This window comes from Paroedura picta, chromosome 4, assembly GCF_049243985.1.
Source record: "Paroedura picta isolate Pp20150507F chromosome 4, Ppicta_v3.0, whole genome shotgun sequence".
Taxonomy (NCBI): domain Eukaryota; kingdom Metazoa; phylum Chordata; class Lepidosauria; order Squamata; family Gekkonidae; genus Paroedura; species Paroedura picta.
In genome coordinates, this window is record NC_135372.1 from 45,090,367 (window position 1) to 45,110,179 (window position 19,813).

General features: G+C 52.4%; 1 protein-coding gene across 3 annotated transcripts in view; it reads right to left on the minus strand.

The window, feature by feature from the left end:
• Positions 1-19,812, minus strand: part of BRINP3 (BMP/retinoic acid inducible neural specific 3) — a 324,516-nt gene extending 304,704 nt beyond the window's left edge. Inside the window, exon 1 of one of the 3 annotated variants that reach the window (XM_077332678.1) lies at positions 19,684-19,812. The gene's annotated coding sequence lies outside the window, so the exon portion shown is untranslated. Of the gene's footprint in view, positions 1-11,156; positions 11,557-15,179; positions 15,423-19,683 lie in introns of those variants that run through there. The other 2 variants (XM_077332677.1, XM_077332676.1) reach the window with 2 other exon arrangements.
• Between the last annotated feature and the right edge of the window lies 1 nt (position 19,813).

The following is a 19,813-nucleotide window of genomic DNA, read 5'->3' on the forward strand; positions in this document are numbered from 1 at the left end:
GAGACAAGATGCGGATTGCCTTGGAAGAAACAATGGGGATAAGACAGCCCATGGGGGCACTTTTTGCGATTTCCTAGAATGTGATTCATTGAACATGTTCTCATGGTAGTAGTTGGGGGGCAGTCTGTAATTTTCACATCGCTGATAAATCACAATGTATCCTGCAATAGATTCTCCAACACTGGAGGAGCCTCTGAAGTTGTAAAACAGCTTCATGATTCATCAAATCATTGGCCCATCAAGGACAGTATTATCCACTCCGATTGGCATCAGCATTCCAGGGTTTTATGAAGCCGTCTTTCACCTCACCTATTACCTGGTCCTTTTAACTGAACAGAGATTGAACTTGGAGCCTTCTTCATACAAAGCAGAGGCTCTTCCACTGAGCCACAATCCCTTTCCAGAGTAGCAATGGAAGAAGTAGTAGCAGAGCATCTGCTTTGCATGCAGGAAGTTTCAGGTTCAATCCCCAGCATCTCCAGTTCCCCCCCCCCCCCTTGTGCGAAATGGCCCTAGGTGTTGTGAAAGCCCTATAGGCAGTAAGTACTATTCAGTACCAGTAAGTACATGTTGAAGTTTATTTTATGTTAAAACCAGTGGCAACCTGAGCTCCCTGAAGAGATCAGGACCCTGCCTGAACTCCCACAATTCCATAGGGCCTGTAAAAGGAGCTCCTCCACCCAGCATTCCTCTGAGACTGACCAACCCAATAACACATACAGGTGCCCCCCTCAGACACCTCCTCCATGGCCTACACCAGGCTGACCTCTCTGGGGGGTTTTATCTAAGTTGTTCCTGCTATATTATTGTTAATCAAAATCATTGATACTACATTAATTTCAACCACTGTTGGATTATTGTTGATGTTATTCTGACTATGTTACATGCTTAGGCCGTTCCATGCATTACCCCACAACGTTCTATGTAAACCGCCCTGAGCTGTATGGGAGCTCGGTATAAAAATCCAATAAATAAACAAACCCAGGAACAAGCAGAACTATGGGGACTCTGCTTGTGAAAACATACTAGCCATCACATCATCTATCTATCATATGGCATTTGGGCAATATAGCCAGGAGATCCTGTCTAGCTGACAGTCAAGAGATGTTTGGGAGTGGTTTGCCATTGCCTGGCCCCATGTCACAACCCTGGTGTTCCTTGGAAGTCACCCAAGACCATCCCATGAACTTCACAGCTAAGACCAGGAATCAACATTAACTCAGTGGCAGCTGGAAGAAAGACAGCAGTCTCCCATTTCCATCTGCAGTGATGTCTCACAATACTAAACAGGTTACATAATTGTGCTCGATAGTTGCTTTGCTTTGCTCTCCTCGATGTAACAGAACACATTCTGCTAATGGAGACAGGAGGAGATGATGCCCACCTGCTATTTTCAATGGCAAAGAAATCCCCCTAATACTTGCTTCCTGTCACAATGATACCTTGAACCTTAGTCTGTGTTTTTGTATGCTACAGCGGGAGTTCTGAAATCACTTCCCTGGGAGCAAGTCTTAGTGTATAATATTGGCCTTACTGCGAAGGTGACACGCTTAGGATGCCAGTCCCTCTGCTGCCATTAAGAAAATAAACATCAGGGTATTAGAATGGGAAATTTCCCCAGTACTCGTGATGGACTTGTGACAATATTCTTTTGTTTGACTTCCAAGATGCTTTTAAAATACGCCGTTAGCAAATGCTTCCATTTACATTACACTTCTAATGAAAGAACCATTAATTGACTTTGGATGATTACTCTACGGAATAGATTCATTTTTAAAAAGTTTAAGCTGTAAACTGGCTGGAGCTGCGAGCTTTTTACAAAGGAGATGATTTGTCAGCCCTGAGATGTTTTGGGTTTCTTTTTTTTGGGGGGGGGGGAGACTGTCTCTTGGGGAAATTACAGCTCAGCCATTTGAAGGTAAGGCATCATTGTAGAAATATGAGTTTTATAATTAGCCAAAGTCAATGGCTGAGCCGCATTACCTTACTGGGATGTTACAAGAGAAATTAGCAGAATGTATTAATCTCAAAACTGTTAACAACGTCAAGCTCATTCTCCTTTAAAACTGAAATGGTCCCTTTTGAGGGTGATATTAAACAGTGACTGACTACTGAGAACCTGGATGAATGGATAGACAAATCCTCGGCGTTGTTGTTGTTGTTGTTAGGTTGCATGCCGGATTTCTTAAAGTTTCACAAGCACAGAAAATCTACTGATCTTTTTCAAGTCGTTCTTCTTTTTCCTCTCCCCCCTTCTCCATTATATATGCATTTTAAGATTATATAAATATTGTTTTTTCAAAAAGAAAACCACCAAATACAGCATGTAAACTCGTGTTGCTCAACAAAAAGGCATTTCATTTAATCCTACAAAGCAGAATGCTTCATCGTCAGATGAGATAGAGCAATGCAACTGAAGAAGATGGATTCAAATGAAACCAGCTATTACAGACTCACAAATTACAATAACCACGTAGGATTTTGCTGGGTGGGAACATGAACTGGGCTAGCAGGAGCGATCACTCATATGAGTGCTCAAAGGGGAGCAAAGAAAAGGAACTGGAGGCTCATGGAAGCATATATGGTGGTTGGGTTTCCTCTGTTGTACCAGCTCTGCCTTCTGCAGTAAGAGAGCTTCTAGACGCTCGTCTGCTTGTTTTCATGTCTCATACTTTAGAATTCCTTTCTCGGGGCTCCGAAATTTCATCAGCAACCACCCGCAGCATGAAGCCGTTTTACTAAGCATATGCCGACATGGTAATAAAACAATACAGGGAATCAGGGTTTCTTTCCTGAGCGAAAATAAGATTCTTGGAGAAAATGGTCCAGGTTTCCTGCCCAGTCTACAGAATTATAACAGCTATGAAACTCAGCTAGCTTAGCAACTGAGCGTAATAAGCCAGTTCTTTCCGCTAGATGTATATCAGTGCAATTTACACATCTTGCACTCTGGAGGCAAGGCATCTCCCTGGCATATTACACCCAGGGGACCATTTTTCTCCCCTTAAATATCAGGACCGTGCTTCGCAGAGAGCATCTGGTACCTTTCCTGAACTCCGATTAGTCTCTTGAAATTATACCACAATGTGCTTGGTCTTCGAGATTCCAATTTCAGTTTTATTGTTCAGTCCATTATGGCTTATTTTAGAAGAACACCCATTTGTCACACAGTGAAGAATGGCTACCGGGGATTCTATTAAATCACGGGAAGGTCTGTCAAATAATACACCAGGACATCTGCTCTCAAAACCTGAGAGCTGAGGAGATGCCTCCCCTTCTGGACGATCTAGAGCAGGAGTGACCAAACTGTGGCTTTCCAGATGTCCATGAACTACAATTACCATGAGCCCCTGCCAGCACATGGGTAGTGTAGTCCATGGACATCTGGAAAGCCACAGTTTGGCCACCCCTGGCCAAGTGCTACTTTTTGTTTTTAAAGTTGGATCACAAAATCACAGTGCTTAATGTTTCACAAGGTCGTCAAGCCAACCCTACTATACCACAGAACAGTCAAATCTGAAATACAGTGTGCCCAAAATGGAGGGGAGGGGAAGTTCACAGAGCTGACAGCTACACATGACCCTGCCTTTGTCTTCCTGAGAATTAAGACCTGCTGAGTTCAAAGGGGCTTATGGCCAAAGAAGTGCACACAGGATTGTAGGCTTAAACCAGTAAACCAAGAACCTATGAAAACTAAGAACCCCAAATCCTCAGCCACCTAGGACACTACTAAATAAGAGTCAGGTGGCATTTCTTTTCAAAATGATGGCACTCACACTAAAATCATTGTCACCCACAGGTACATTGGCTCAGACATTATACGAAACAAGAATACTACGGTTAATGCAACAGCGTGAACATGGCCCACTTCATTAACTAATTTATTATTAACTAATTTATTGTTGTTATGATCCATCCAATCAGGGCTGGATGCCAATTTTATTAACATCTGTTAGTCTTCTGACACTTCCCTCTGCAAGTAGAGAGCGAAGGCAATGAAAGCAGCAGTTCTGGAGACAACCCGAGATTTGAATAATCCTTTGGAAGCCAAATCTTCATCTCACAAATTAACCATAGTTGAAGTGAATAGTGGTTTTGTGCTAGAGCTGAACTGATAAAATAAAACTGGGACAGCCCAGGGAAGCCTGATCCTGCCAGATCTTGGAAGCTAAGCAGGGATGGTCCTGGCTGGTATTCGGACAGGCGACCTTCAAGGATTTCAGTGGAAGTTCTTCCAAGGAACACTAGGGATCATAACGCAAAGGTAGGAAATGGCAGACTACCTCCGCATGTCCCTTACTTGGCTGCCAGCCAATCCTCGAATCTCCTGGCTACGCTAAACATTCCATGAAATAAATAAGTAAAACCCATCCATTTGAATGTTCTCAAAGAACAAAGAAGAATGTTCTCAAAGAAGAGTCATTATAACCGCCCAGAGCTGTAAAGAATGGGTGGTAAAAAATCCAGATAGATAGACAGATAGACAGACAGACATTATTAAAAATAATTACAGCCTTTGGAATGAATTAGAAAAGGTTGTTATTCTTTGGTATTCTGGCAATTTTCTGTTTCCATAATCCAAACAAGGTATTGGGAACAGAAGAGGGAAAGAGAACCTGAAGGCAATTTTAGTGACAGGGATGCTATCCAACCAGCAGACTCACATCAACCTCACCGCCCAAGAGGGCTATGCTGATAGGTTTCTGTGTGCAATGTTTCCATCACTGCACTGTCTCAATGGCTCAGGGAAGGTTTCGGATTTTATAGGATCAGCAATGAGGCCACTGCCGTTCACCTGAAGACATGCTTCCGAAGTTCACTCTTTCAGCCCTGGCCCTGGCTTGGTGGAACACTCTTCCCGAGGAGATCAGGACCCTTCAGGACCTTAGACGGTTCCGGAGGGCCTGCAAGAGCTTTTCTGCCAGGCCCATGGTTGAGGCCAGGAAATAAGATCCACAGATGCTGGCCTCCATACCTGGAAAGTCTACCTGAAAGTCCATCAATCATAAAAGGAATTTTTTCACCAACATGATTTGCACTCTCAGGATGAAAATTTAATTGCAGATAAGCTGCTTTTGAAACCTAAGTTATCTAATGTACATATGACTGTTTTATGCTGTATACATTGTATTGGATTGGTTTTAATACTTGTTGTTACCCGGCCTAAGCCATTCAGGGAAGGGAGGTTTATAAGAATATTATTGTTGTTGTTGCTGTCCCAGCAACTCCAGTTGATTTGCTATTCCAGTTCCACAGGAACATCACAAGAATGACCATCTTGGGACTTCCAAGTGCCATCTCTGCCGTATTGTAATACCACCAACTGCCTTCAGGAGGCACCAGACACTTCACAGTACCCACCTACTGGTGGGTGCTCTAACACTGGCTGCTTTCCCTAGTTGCAAGTCTCAGAGCCTGCTCTGCCCTGTTCTTTTAAGCTGCATTTCTAAAGTTGCCCCGTGTCCATTTCCCATTCCTTCCCGTGCCTGCCTGAGGTTGCCAAAGCAAGCAGAATTAAAATAAAAGGCCCCTTTGTGCTGCACTAGGGCAGGGAATATATCTTGGAGGAAGGATTCCCTTCCTAAGTATTTCTTTCCCAGTTGGCTGGAGGAAGGTTAGAGCTGGGAATGAGGGATGAGACTGAACTTGAAGAGTTGGTTGATTGGATTTAATTATATTTTATTTATATCCCACCCCTCATTTTGTCTGGGGTGGCTAACAGCATTGTTAAAAATACAATACAATTGGGGATACTAATAAGACAAAAAAAACCAATTACCATTAAAATAGCAACAACCAGCAAACTAAATAAAAACTGGCAGGCTTCCAACTTCATTGGTCCTGACTGAAGGTGCACCCCACTGTCCCGGAACAATTGACAGTGTTATAATGTAGAGGTGGGGAGGTATGGGGGGGCATGAAAAACTGCTATGCTCAAGCATGCAGTAGTTGCAGGGACCTCAGCCAAAGGCTTCATGGAAAAGCTCTGTTTTCCATGCCCTGTGGTATTGCTGGAGTTCTGACAGGGCCCTGATCTTACTTGGGAGTGCATTCTACTAAGCTGGGGCCAAGGCCAAAAAGACCCTGGCCCTGGTTGAGGCCAGAAGCGCTTCTTTGGGGCTGGGGATCACCAGCCTATTGGTGTTGGCCAAGCATAAAGTTCTTCAGGGGCCTTACTTCGGGCGTTACTCAGATAGGCAGTCCCTAAAACATCCCTTATCCCAGTTACCATTTAGTTGTCTGTCTTGTGATCTGGGTTTCTTATTGCAGTTTCCCTTTGCCCACATTGAATTGTTTTCCATTAAAATCAACTTGTTTAGTACAAAAATGAGAGAATAATCAATGCAATATAATAAAAATAAAACGAACCCAAACAGGGCGCAGCGACAAAATCAAAAAGAGGCAACAAATAGTCAGACCAGTTGATCTCTACTAGGTCTGTGTTCTGCCTTTGGTTTCTGCTTTATGGTTTTTATTCTGTAAGCCGCCTCATGGTGACATATGTCAAGAGAGGCGGAATATAGATTTTAAATTTAAAAAATTAAAATTAAAAAAAATTAAAGTTGGGTGCAAAATAAAAGGGTTTCCACTATTTCCCTATGTATTTTGCACATGGATAACAAATAGAATGATGACAGTGGAATGATAGTAAGAGTCAAGACAAACAAGACCTTTTTGTAATAAAAAAAGAACTGAGAACGAAAATGGGTCATTTAGGTTTTGACATGTAATGAAAAGATAAGTCCAATGGGTCTTAATGAAGTACTGCATATTGTTGATCAGCATACATGAACGTTAATGATAAGGGGCAGAGCTGGGGGGACATGGAACGGGTATGTAGAACTGCCGGCATAAACCTGCAGGAAGCATTGTAATTCCTCCTGACCCAATCCAATAAACTATTTCTTAAACTCATTTTTTTGGAATCTGAAGTCTGTTTCCAAAACAATCCCATTTCAATCAAAAGAGAAATCTGAAGAGAGGAGGGGCAAGAAGGGAAATAATTACAAACGTCCAGGATTTCATTCTGCAAATGAGCCGAGGTAATACCTTCCCATAGCTTTCTTTCCTTCTGCTAGGGCACTTTATGATGTTACACAAAACAGCAGGGAACCCAGGCAAGGTATAAAGTTACCAATGACTGCATGGAGGTGTTAAGGGACAAAAGCAATGGATAAGCAAAGAGAAATGGAAAATATTCCTTTGGGAATTGAAAAAACAATTAGAGAAATTAGTGGCTTTTATCCTCTCCCCCCCCCCCCACAGGTGAATGTTGGGGAAAGAAATTCCACTCAAAACTGCTTGCAGATAGAACTAACAACAGAGCAGAAGACGTCTTCAGGGACTCAGAATGCAGAATCAACAACCCCTTCTGAAGCCACATCATTGAATATGCTGGATAAGATCACTTCTAATGCCATTGCCCTGCAGGGAGGCTAAAGACCAGCCAACTCATCCCTGTCAGCTAGAGAGCTTGGAACAGAAATGTACAGCTGCAACCACCTAATTTGTGGTGAAGTGACTTCTCCTTTCCCTCGTGGCCTTGGGAGGCTCTGGGATTAGACCAGAGCATGACCAGGGTTGCAGAGGCACCACATAGGTAAGGTGGGAGGTGGCAGCTCTCACCCCATGTCTCCCTGCCCCCCCCCAGCCACACACGCTAATTCTCTGACCAACCCCACCAGTTTTGCAGATACAATTAAATGGCCTGAGACATTAGTCGTAGGCAGCAAAGGCACAAATCCACTTGCTACAGAAGAAAAGCACGGACTGTGCTGTGCTGATAATACTGCTATCATCATTAAAATAATGGTGAGCCACGGAGTCACAGCTGACTGCTTTGCTGGGGATTATTCGGAAGGGGACTGAAAACAAATCAGCCGGTATCATGGTGCCCCTGTATGAATCTACGGTACGGCCTCATTTGGAACACGGTGTACAGATCTGGTCACCGCAACTCAAAAATGATAAAGACATTACGGCGCAGGAAAAGATGCAAACAAGGCCAGCTAAAATAGTTAAGGGGATGGAACACCTTCCCTATGAAGAAAGGTCAAAGAGGTTTGGCTTGACGAGAGGACAAAAGAGGGGGGGCCTCATAAAGACATACACATTTCTGCATGGGACGGGGAAGGCAGAGAAAGAAGTACTTTTCGCCGTTTCTCAAAACACTCGTCGGCACTCCATGAAATTAATGAGCAGTCAGCTTAGAACAGATAAAAGGAAGTAGTTCTTCACCCAAAGAGTAATTAGCATGTGGAATTCACTGCCATGGGATGCGGTGGTGTCTACAAGCATAAACAGCCTCAAGAGGGGACTAGATTAATAGACGGAGCGGAGGTCCATCTGTGGCTATGAGCCACAAGGTATAGAAGGAACATTATATGTCTGGGGCAGTGATACTCTCTGTATTCTTGGTGCTTGGTGGGCAACAGTGGGAGGGCTTTTGGACTTCTGGCCTCACAAGTGGACCTCCTGAAGGCACCTGGATTCTGGCTCTTGTGTGACATAGAGCAGGGGTAGTCAAACTGCAGCCCTCCAGATGTCCATGCTGGCAGGGGCTCAAGGGAATTGTAGTCCATGGACATCTGGAGGGCCACAGTTTGACTCCCCCTGCCTTAGAGTATTGGCCTTGATCGGCTGCTGGCCTGACTCAGCATGGCATCTCTTATACTCTTATTTCATATTTCTATGACTAATTGTGACCCTAAGTCTACGGAGTTTTCAACACCATCAACCTTCCTCACAAATTCTGCAGCCTGTCGCAGAACTGGACACCTCTGCATAACTACATAAATGTAAACCGTACCGAGGTTTACATGAGGGTGCCCCTCTGGAATTACTTCCGACAATACATGCATAGTTTTGGGCTGCGTGACATATTCCTTCCCATCACCACCTTGAGCTATAAACCACCCTGTTGTAAACCGCCCTGAGCTGTTATAAACCGCCCTGAGACCTATTGGGAGAAGGGCGGTCTAAAAATTAAATAAATAAATAAATAATAATAATAATAATAATAATAATAATAATAAACAGGCCCTTACCAATGTAGCAGTGAAAGTCCACGCACAAAACAACATTCTCCCCAAAAGACGTAGTACAACTTGGGGGGGGGGGTATCTGCTTCAAAAAGCTTTGGGGGTGGTGTAAAGCACTGTGGGATACAGGTGTTCAAGAGCCCTTGAACAGCCCTCAACAGCCCTCAAGTCCACAAACCTGCCGTCCAACTCAACACAGGAGTGAGCACCACCAGGGGATGTATGAAAGTCACTCCAGCCTATTGGCTACCTACATTGTGCCCCATCACTCCCCCACATCTCTGAAGGCAAGAGGTTCTTCTCTGTGAATATAGAAAGATCACTGAAAACAAGGAGCTGCCCTTCCACAAGGACATGAGTCATGCAGGCCCATCCAGACCAAACTGCAATAAGATCTGCAGTTTCAATTTAGGGAATTAATGGCAGCAAGCATGGATGAAATTAGCTCCACCCCAATATCCACTACCTAATCAACACCAACAAGAGGCCCATAGGATTTTGACTTGCCATGGAAAGTATGGAAGACGGATAGCGTAATTAAGAACAGGCTTTAGCATAGGGGTAGTCAAACTGCGGCCCTCCAGGTGTCCATAGACTACAATTCCCATGATCCCCAGGCAACAAATGTGGGCAGGGGCTCATGGGAATTGTAGTCCATGGACATCTGGAGGGCTGCAGTTTGACTACCCCTGCTTTAGCAGTTGTGCAGACCTGTTGTTTAACTTAGGCAAAATGCCACAAACCGAATGCTCCTGTAGTGCAGCCCGCCAAACTATTTTACATCTGTTACAGGAATATGAGCATCGTGCTTTCCTGGGAGATGTGACAGAGCTCTGTTTACTCTCCTCAGCTGCAACTGAGCAAATTTAGATATTAATATTTAGGGGGGACTACCTAATCTGTCTGCATAGCCGTCCTGTATATTTAGTTACATAGCTTACATTACTATATGCTTCTTGTGTGTAACTCTGCCATATATGATAAATAAACACACACACCCATCAGCACCCGGGGTTTTGTGGAGCCTGGTGGATTGTGCTGCCTAAATAGCATGCTCAGGGTCTCTCAGCATCTGAACTCATCTGCCTTAGCAGTGCATAGGCAGCACTTCCACCAGGATCTCGCCCTCACTCTCATGTGAGTGTGAAAATCAAACGACATAATAGCCTCACCATGGAAATCTCCCTGCCAGGAGGAAGTCTCATTTTGTGGTGCAGCCAACTGAAGAAAAAAAAAATGGTTCAAGACAGGGAGCTGATGGAGTCATCGGTGGAAGGATACAATTTCACACTTAATGACATTTCCGCAGGCAAGGCTCCCGCGTGGCAGCCAGAGCCCGGGCACAGACAGCCGCTAACCTTACCCGTTTAAATGCCTCCTGGGACTCTGCTGGAGCCATACCATCGTAGCCCTTCTTGGTCCCACCAAGCATCTCTCTCCCTCTCGACTCCTCAGTCCCTTAGAGCAGGGGTAGTCAACCTGTGGTCCTCCAGATGTTCACGGACTACAATTCCCATGAGCCCCTGCCAGCAGTTGCTGGCAGGGGCTCATGGGAATTGTAGTCCGTGAACATCTGGAGGACCACAGGTTGACTACCCCTGCCTTAGAGAGCCTCAACAAGGTGTCTCCCAGTGAAGAAGTGAGCAGTGAATCCCGGGAGCTTCCTAGCCTGCCACAAATTTGGGCTCCTCTTGAGAAAGATGCTCCTGGGCTCTTGCTCATTTCCCCCAGCTGTCCAAGCAGCAGCCCAAACCCATCCCTCCAGAGGAGCCCAGCACTTCAAGCATCTTAGGAGGAGGAAAGCGTCAAGCCCCCACCCGCCTAGATCTCTTCGGCCACCTTCAGCCCGCAAGGAAATGCAGAGGTTGGGGGGGGGGGTGCCTCAGATCGCCCCGACGAGCCAGCCAGGGCATGCCCCTCTCTCAGAGTAGCGGCACAGAGGGGTTAATCCAGGGGAAGGAGCACAGGCGGGGTGAGGGCAGCGGGGTATTTAAGCGGCTCACTACCATCCCCCCCCCCGAAAAAACAGCAGGGCTTCCTTCGGCGGCCGTCGAGGGGGGCGAGCGAGCGAGTGAGCGGGGCTGCTGCCAAGCGGCGTCTGGGGCGGCTACTCACCGGGCGGGCGCTCAGGAAGCCAGGCGTCCGGGAGGCGGCGGGAGCGCCGAGGCCAGCCAGCGTCCCATGGTAGTCCCAAGGCGGGGCGAGGAGGGCGGCAGCCGACCGTAGATCCTCGGGGCCAGCCAGCGAGACCCGCGGACCCCCACGGCGGCGGAGGCGCGCACGACAGAGCCGGACTGCCACAAGGAAGCTGGCGCGGCAGGAGGGGGAGGGGGGCGGGGGGCTGGGCCAAACGCGATCCGGGGACGCGGCGATCCGTGGGAGGCAGAGCCGGCGGCTGGTTTTCGTCCAGTCTCGATCTTCACCTCAAAGCAGCGCTGGGCTGGGCTGACTCCCTTCAGCAGCCTGCCGGCCGGCCGGAGAGCACGGTTGTGGTGCAGCAGCAGCAGGCAGGCAGGCAGGCAGGCAGGCAGGCTGGCCGCCGAGTGCAGGCAGATATAGCGCCGGAGCGGATTGCGGGCGCCTGGTGGGGGGAGGGTCCAAGGCGGCCGGGGCGGGGGGGGGGGCGCGGCAAGCCTGGCACTCGCGCCCCCGCCTGTTCCAGCGGGCTCCCCGTCTAGACTCCCTCCAGCCAACGGGGTCGCCAATTAACTTTCGACAAGAAGCCCGCAAGGCTGGACGTCCCCTTGAGACGCTTGGTTGTCTATTCGGGAAAGGGCTGGCCAGTAATCCCTCTCTCTCACACACACACAGAGTCCCCCGCCAACCTCAGGTTGCCTCTCTAGCCCCGAAGCTGAAGAAGGGAATCTGCTTCCAGGTGTCTCCAAAAGCAAACAGCTGTGTGTTGGTGTGTGTGTGTGTGGGGGGGGGTTCCTCAAGGTGTTTCTGAGAAGGGTTCTGCCTCAGCTATGGTTGCCAGCACCGGGTCGGGGGATTCCCGGAGAATTGGGGAAGGGGCAAACCTGGGGGAGGGACCTCAGGGGGGGCCAACGCCCTAGATCCCACTCTACAAAGCCATTTTACTCGGGGGGGGGGGCTGATCTGTGTCATCCGGGGACGAGTCACAATTCCTGGAGATCTCCTGGCTGTGCCTGGAGATGGCAACCATGGACTTAAGTCAAAGGGGAGTCGCGGGCTCATGGCATGTCTGCGGTGGCTGCAAGGAGAGAAGGTGGAGCTTGACCGACAACGAGCCTCTGGAAGCGGGGGAGGGGGAAGAAGCGCCCACGTGCTATGCGTCCTGGTCCGTAAGTGAAGCGGGAAAGTCCCCTAAACCGCGGGACCTCAGGGCCTCTGGCGCTCGATTCTACTCTTTCCAGTCTTCGTCAGACCTCTGGGCCACACTAATGGGAGATCGGGGGGCGATTCAGACGGCGCCCCCGGCCTGTGGGAGTTCATTGTCCGGCCAGCTTTTCCGCTGGCGCCGAAGGAGGAGCCGGGAAGCCGCCGCCGCTGCCGCCTTCCTGCAGGTATCTGCTCTGCGAAGTGGCCAGGAAAGGCCACCGCGAAGGCTTCTCTGCTGCGCCGGCGCAACAAGCGCGCCGCGTCTTCCTCGGACGGAGGTTTCTGGAGCCTGGCCGCAGAAGCAGCCCAGGCCTGGGCGAGAACTCGTGGCGCGGTGGAAAGGCGCCTCTCGCGCAGCCTCTGCAGCAGAGGAGCCTCTTTGCTGGCGGTGCGCCCTCCTTCACCAGGCGCCGGGAAATCAACATCTGCAAACCCCAAGTTGCTTCTGGGATGTGCCCCAGACATTAGCCCTAGGCGGGAAAGGAAGCTCATCTCAGCCGTGTGCCCACAGGCCGCAGTCCACAGAACTTCCTTCTTTCCCAGCCTTTCCACTGCAAGGCTTCCGCACATAGTTGGGGGGAGGGGAGCTGGGGCCACGCCCTCTCCGTCACTACCTCCTCAAAAAGCCTCTGGAAACAGCTGGCCTCCCCAAGCATGCCCAAGCAACTGGCACACCAATGGCAGACCTTTTCTTCTCCTCTGCAGCTCTGTAGTCCAGGCTGGCCTGATATCAGATCACGGAAGCTAAGCAGGGTTGATCCTGCCTAGTATTTGGATGGAAGACCTCATAGGGCCTCTACGGTCAAGAGGCGGAGGCAGACAATGACTGTCTCTTGTCTGGCTGCCAGACAATCCTAGGATCTCCTGGCTGTACAGCTCCCAGGCCAAAAGACAAATAAATATCCCCAGGTTCCACCACCCCTTTGCTCTTCCACAGGGACCTGATCTTAGATAGGACAAATAAGCTGTTCTTGAGCTTGTTAAGCCTGTGGTTTATTGATGAAGCTATGTGCCTCACAGATCCCCAGAGATGGCAGCATGTAATGTGTGAACCAGCTCTGATTCCTCCCTGCCCAGTCATTCTCAAAAGTGTGCCAGTCAATTATTTTGGAGACTCAGGGTTCCAGAAGGCGCCCACTTGGGTATGGCCATTCCCACCCTGCTCTTCGCTCTTCTTCCACTAAACCAGAGATGGCCAAACTGTGGCTCTCTAGATATCCATGGACTACAAGTACCAAGAAGCACTGATGGCAGGGGCTCATGGGAATTGTAGTCCATGGACACCTGAAGAGCCACAGTTTGGCCAACCCCAACTCAATCATGGCCCATATTTTCTTCTCCCCTCGAGAGGGTGAATACACCCTCCCATGAGGCGTATAGTCTGGGTAAAATAATGTGAGGGCCAGGCATTAAGGGGATTGACCTGCCCATGTACAAGACATCCACCTGGCAGAGTTACCAGGGGCAGAGAACCACTGCCCCCCCCACACACACACACATACACGCACAGGATGGCTGTGGTAAGGATAAAATGGAGGCAAGAAGAATGACACCACTCCAGGAAGAAGGGGGGGGGGTAAATGAAGGGGAGACATTACAGAGCTACCGAGAGATGCAAGCCATCCAGGCCACAAGTGTAGTACCTTTGCGCAAACTTACCAGCAGTCACTTGACAGACGGGGGACCAGGCGCCCAGCCAGAGACCCACTCAACTGGGGTCTCCCATTGGCCACCTGCTCATCCCATGTCCTTTTCCTTTTGCTATCAGGCCTGCCTTAGGTAGGCCAAACATTCCCAGGCAGAACAGCACCAGGGCCCTGGTCGACCCTCGAGACACAACCTCTGCAGCAATTTGTAGAGAGCCTGGGCCATGGTGAGTTCAAGACACTCCCAAATCTCTCTCTGCCCACTATACCGTTTTCCAACTGATGGAGGCCACCCTGCCTGGTCCTCCTCTTAGTTCCTCCATGGGCATTCACAGGGTTCAAAAGAACAGGAGCTACAGATAGAAACGCACAAAAAGGTTCCAGGTCACTTTGGCCTGGAGGGGGGTGTGTGTGTGTGTGGAAGTGAGCCACTCCCTCCCTCTTGCGATTTGAAACTGCTCTTCCAGAATCTCCCCCCCCCCCCCCGCCACCGCCCTTATTATTATTCTAGTCACCTCTTTAATGGCAAGCCACACAAGTCAAAACCATCACCAGCTACTGAAGGAGCCTCTGGGGGTTTGATTCTTCCCCCCACCCCCACCCCCACCCCCACCCCCACCCCCACCCCGGAAATCGCTCCTGATTGGTGTGTCATTCACCCTGGTAGCGTTCCTTCTCTCCCCCCTCCCCCACCCCCGGGTTAAACAGTGTTGAAGTGGAAATGAAGCATTAACGCTAATGGGGATTTTCTCTGCAAAGCGATGCCTCTTGCTCGGTGCCTGCAAATGCCCATTAAGACCCCATTAATTGCATTGATTTATTCGCCGCGGACGCGCCGAAGAAGGTTTTCCAGTCTCTCCTCTCCTGCAAAGCACACCGGAGCCTCGCCTTCCCCTTCCCCACCCCGGCGCTGGGTTTGGCACCCAACTCGGTCCTCTCTGACCGTCTCTCATCCCTGCCCGCCAAGCTCTCCCCCACCCCACACCCCCACCCCGGATGCCGCCCAGCACCCCCTCCGCTCCCTCCCGAGAAAATTGCACCGAATCCGACCCGCTCCCTCCCTCCCTCCTTCCTTCCGTCTCCGCCGCTCCAGAATGAACCTGCGGGTCGCTTTGGGGAAGACGATCCGATGAAACAGAACCGCTCTTACCTAGCCGCCTCGCCTGCCTCTGGCGCTCTCGGAAGTGCATCTGATTGTATTCAAAGTTTCTCTCGCGCCCTCATTCCCAGGAGTGGAGCTCGCTCGGCTGCGGCGGCGGCGGCTGCTGCTGCTGCGGTAGCCGCGGCCGCCTCCTCCGAAGTGTAATTGACTAGCCCCGACTGGGATTTGGTTAATTACACAAGTTCTGTCTGAGGGGGTGGCAGGGGAAGGCCAACGCTAACAGTGATGACAGGGAGACCCGGGGAGAGGGAGAGAGGGAGGGAGGCTCTTTCTCCTGGCTTCTGCCGGCGCCTGCTACGCAAGGTGACTCGCCCCCCGTCGCTCGCCCCGGTGGGTGGCAGGAAAACCGGGAAGGGCATAAGCGGGCTGAGGTGGGGAGAGGACAGCTCATCCTTTTACTCCGGTTTAATTAATCCGGACTAACTCCAGCAACGCGCAGAAATCCAGATTCTCTCCAGCTTCTTGTCCATTGGGGGCGGGAGGGGGGGCGGGGGTCAACTCCTTTGACCCCCGGGGGGATTCATCCGGAACAATCACCGCGCCGGCTTTCAAGCTGCAGTGCAGCCTTCCTGGGGGAGCCCACGGACTGCTTTGCGGGAGGAGACCGTGGAAGCGGCCCTCAGCTGTACCGCAGGCAGCCAGAGGGACTTGAAGGCTCCGCGCAGCAGGGAGGCGCTCCCGGCCCTTGGCTTCTCTCCAGCACCTGATGCTTCGAAACGGTTCCAAACCCGGGCTGGTCGGCAGATGTCCTCGGACTACAATGATCACGAGCCCCCACAAGCACCATGCACAGCTGGGCCACCCCCGGTCGAGACCCACTCCACCCTAGAACACACCGTCTTAAGTGGCTGGGGGTCAGCGTGAGTTCCCAGCGCCCTGGCGGCGAGAGAGGGCTCTGAGAACAGCACCATGGAGAGTGCCTAATCCTGTCCCCCCCCCCTTCAACACAACGGGAAAGGCAGGTTACTTGGAGGGGGGGGCAGGCTGACTGCCCACCAGTCACTCGTTCCTCTGCCCCGGGCATGGACCCAGCCGGTCACGATGCCCAGAGTCGAGTTCAACAGAACTTCGGGGAAATGGAGACCGAGAAAAAAAGCGACGTGGTTTGCTTCTGACCCACCGGGTCAGCACAGGGGTGAGGGCTTGTCCTCCCTCTCGGGTGTCCCTTGCCTCTTTTCTTGAGCAGTCGTCCACCGAACCCCTAAAACACAAGTGGATCCGTACAACAACCCTGCAAAGCAGTCCAGAATAGGGAGGCTGCGGCGGGGTGGGGGGTGGGGGGTGGGGGGTGGGCGGATGAGGCTGAGCGCTTGCCTAGGGCCGAGCTGCCAGCAGAGGCGAGATTACTCTTCAAGTCACTGCCCCCTTCCTTCCCCCCCCCCCCTCCGAAGTAACCTGTGAACAGGCACTAATGGGCAGGCCCCCGCCCCCCCCCGCAAGGATGGAGGCCTGGCAACTAGCAGCCCCCTGCTGGACGCCACCTGGCAACCCGAGGTGGCCCGATAACAGCCCTAGCCAGGCGCCTCTCCCCCCCCCCCCCCAGGCCGCCAGCTCAAAATCACGGCTCGTTCACTGCACCGGCACATTGCTGGGAGTCAGCCCTGCACACGCGCTCAGACGAGGTTTCGCAAGGCGCGCCGAGCCGCCCCCGGTGTGCTGCCTGCGGCTGGGAAGCGGGGCAAGGGAGCCGCGCAGAACTCGGCGGGAAACGAGCAGGAGGAGCGAGACGGGGAGAGCGTCCGCCGCTTCCCGGAGCCCAGGCGAGGGGAGGAGGCACCCAGCGCGCCTGTCGGATGCTCCACCGCGAACCCATAACCCGCACGGGGCCCGGAGCGGAGGGGAGCTTAGTCCTTGGAGGTGGCGGGGATGAGCTCGCCTCCTTTGCTTCCCTTGCACGATCTCCCCCCACCACACCGCCAAAGTCCTTCTTTCTCTTGCGAAGCCTCCACAAGATGGATCGTGACCCCCACAGGGACCTCTCCTGGAGGGGCAGCTGGGATCTCTCGGCAATCCGGGGGGGGGGGGTGAAAATCCAAACCTCGCAGTCGACAAACACCGCCCCCCCAAACACACACACACACACACACACACACCGAGGGCGCCAAGACCAGCCACTGCTGGATCACCGTCCCCAAACCGAGCCATACTCATGCAGACGTGTGGGGTGTGCCCCAAAGAGAGGCACCTATGCCGAGGGACGTCTCCGGGACTCGATCGTGCCTGATGTCTCAAGCGAGTGGGCCAAGGCGGGACCCGGGATTACAGGGCAGAGTGAGGAGGGGGAGAAAGGGTTAATGGGGGTCTGTAGTAAAAGGGGACAAATTCCTATGGGAGTTGCTGCTTTTTAAACACACCGTCTTTGCGGAGCCCTGTGTAATCCCCTCCCCCCCCCCACGAAAAAACAGCAGGGCTTCCTTCGGCGGCGCCTGGGTCCGCGGCCGTCGAGGGGGGCGAGCGAGCGAGTGAGCGGGGCTGCTGCCAAGCGGCGTCTGGGGCGGCTACTCACCGGGCGGGCGCTCAGGAAGCCAGGCGTCCGGGAGGCGGCGGGAGCGCCGAGGCCAGCCAGCGTCCCATGGTAGTCCCAAGGCGGGGCGCGGGCAAGCGAGGAGGAAGGCAGCCGACCGTGGATCCTCGGGGTCACCCAGCCAGCCAGCGAGACCCCCGGACCGGACCCCCACGGCGGCGGAGGCGCGCACGACAGAGCCGGACTGCCACAAGGAAGCTGGCGCGGCAGGAGGTGGGGGGGGGAGAGAGAGGCGGGGGGCTGGGCCAAACGCGATCCGGGGACGCGGCGATCCGTGGGAGGCTGATCTTCGTCCAGTCTCGATCTTCGCCTCAAAGCAGCGGTGGGCTGGGCTGATTAGTTTCCAGCAGCCCGCCGGCCGGCCGGAGAGCGCAGTTGTGGCGCAGCAGCAGCAGGCAGGCAGGCAGGCTGGCCGCCGAGTGCAGGCAGATATAGCGCCCGAGCGGATTCCGGGCGCCTGGTGGGGGGAGGGTCCAAGGCGGCCGGGGCGGGAGGGGGGCTGGGGGGGGGGCGCGGGAAGCCTGGCACTCGCGCCCCCGCCTGTTCCAGCGGGCTCCCCGTTTAGACTCCCTCCAGCCAACGGGGTCGCCAATTAACTTTCTGCAGGACTTTACGCCTTGATATAAAGTTAAGACGCCTCAAACTCTGAAGAGGAAGGAACAGAGACGGAGACCAGGCACTAACCACTAGTTCCCTCCCACCGCACCCGCTGTCTCCAAATGCTGCTGCTGTTAAGGAGTCAGAGGGCGGGGAAAAGGAGGAGGCAGGTGTCAGAGCCGCGTTGAGTCTGCGGGAAGAATCCCCTCTTGCAAGGGCGGTCCTGAAGGCGACTCGGACTTGGACCAAAGGGGTCCCACCCACGCCCTGGCAGGTCTCTGAGGGAGACTCAGCAAGGGATCGGGGGCGGGCTTGACGGGCCAAGGCGAAGAGCTCCTGCAACCATAGGGAGGAGGAACTCCGCTGCTTCTCCCCCGCCCCCCACTTCCCACCCAGCAACACACACGTGATGTCTCGATTCCAATTTGGTGCGGGGGAGCGGCGGTCTCCTTTTATGAATGATGAAATTGACCAGCGTGGCCAGGCTTCACTAAAGTGAAACTGACCAGCCTAGAGAAACCTCGGGGCTTGTCAGTGAAGCGCAGCACACACACCTCCTGCCTCTTTCTGGGCATGCGGGGGTGGGTGTGTGTGACGCCGAGGAGCAGGAAAACAGACCCGCGGAGCACCTTTCCCAGCCGTCTTCTCATAGCCCCCAGCCTTCTCTACCGCGTCTCCTCTGCTGTCTAATGGTTAAACTAGGGACGGAGGGGGGTGTCAAAGTAATCGCGTGGGAGGTCTCGTCTCTCGGTTGACTCGCCGCAACCCGATTCTAGGCATGCTTCACCAGGAAGTGATAGAGCCCCGCTGATTTCAATCCTCTGCATAGGATTGCAGCTTCAGCACATATGAGGAGCATCAATGGAGCACAGTGTGTGTGTGTGTGTGTGAGACAGAGAGAGAGAGCGAAGACTGGTGAGCGGGCTGGCCTCAGCAAAGGAACGGGAGGGGGACGTGCTAAATTATCTGATATTCCAACGCCACCACGACAAGAGGATACGAGTCACCCACGGGAAGATGGGATGAACATGGCACGGGTTGAGTCAGGGAAGGATTCCCCCCCCCCTTTTTAAAGATGTGAACAGGGTTTTAAAGGGACGCGAGCAAGAAAGAAGGGACTCGGTACAGAACTGCCTCATTCACCCCCACCCCCAGTCTCCCTCCCCGATTTCCGCCGCACAGGAGCTTTGAAGGGAGCCAAGCAAGGACACCGGAATCTCTCTGACATGGCCGTAGCGAGGGGACCCCCCGATCAGACCCCTCCAAGGTTTCCAGCCGTCCGGGGGGGCCACAGAACTCCCTCCCCTGTCATTTTGCCTCCCGCGGGGGCTGCATCGCAGTCTTTCCCCACCGGTATCTCCAGACTACTACCTTGTGCGCTAAGGCATCCGTGATCCTCGGCGGCCGTTTGCCTCCTACCGACTGCCGGCGTAGAATGCATAATTCTCCGCCAAGGAGAAAACATGACTCTGCAGATTTGGAGGCTTTCACCCAAGTCTGT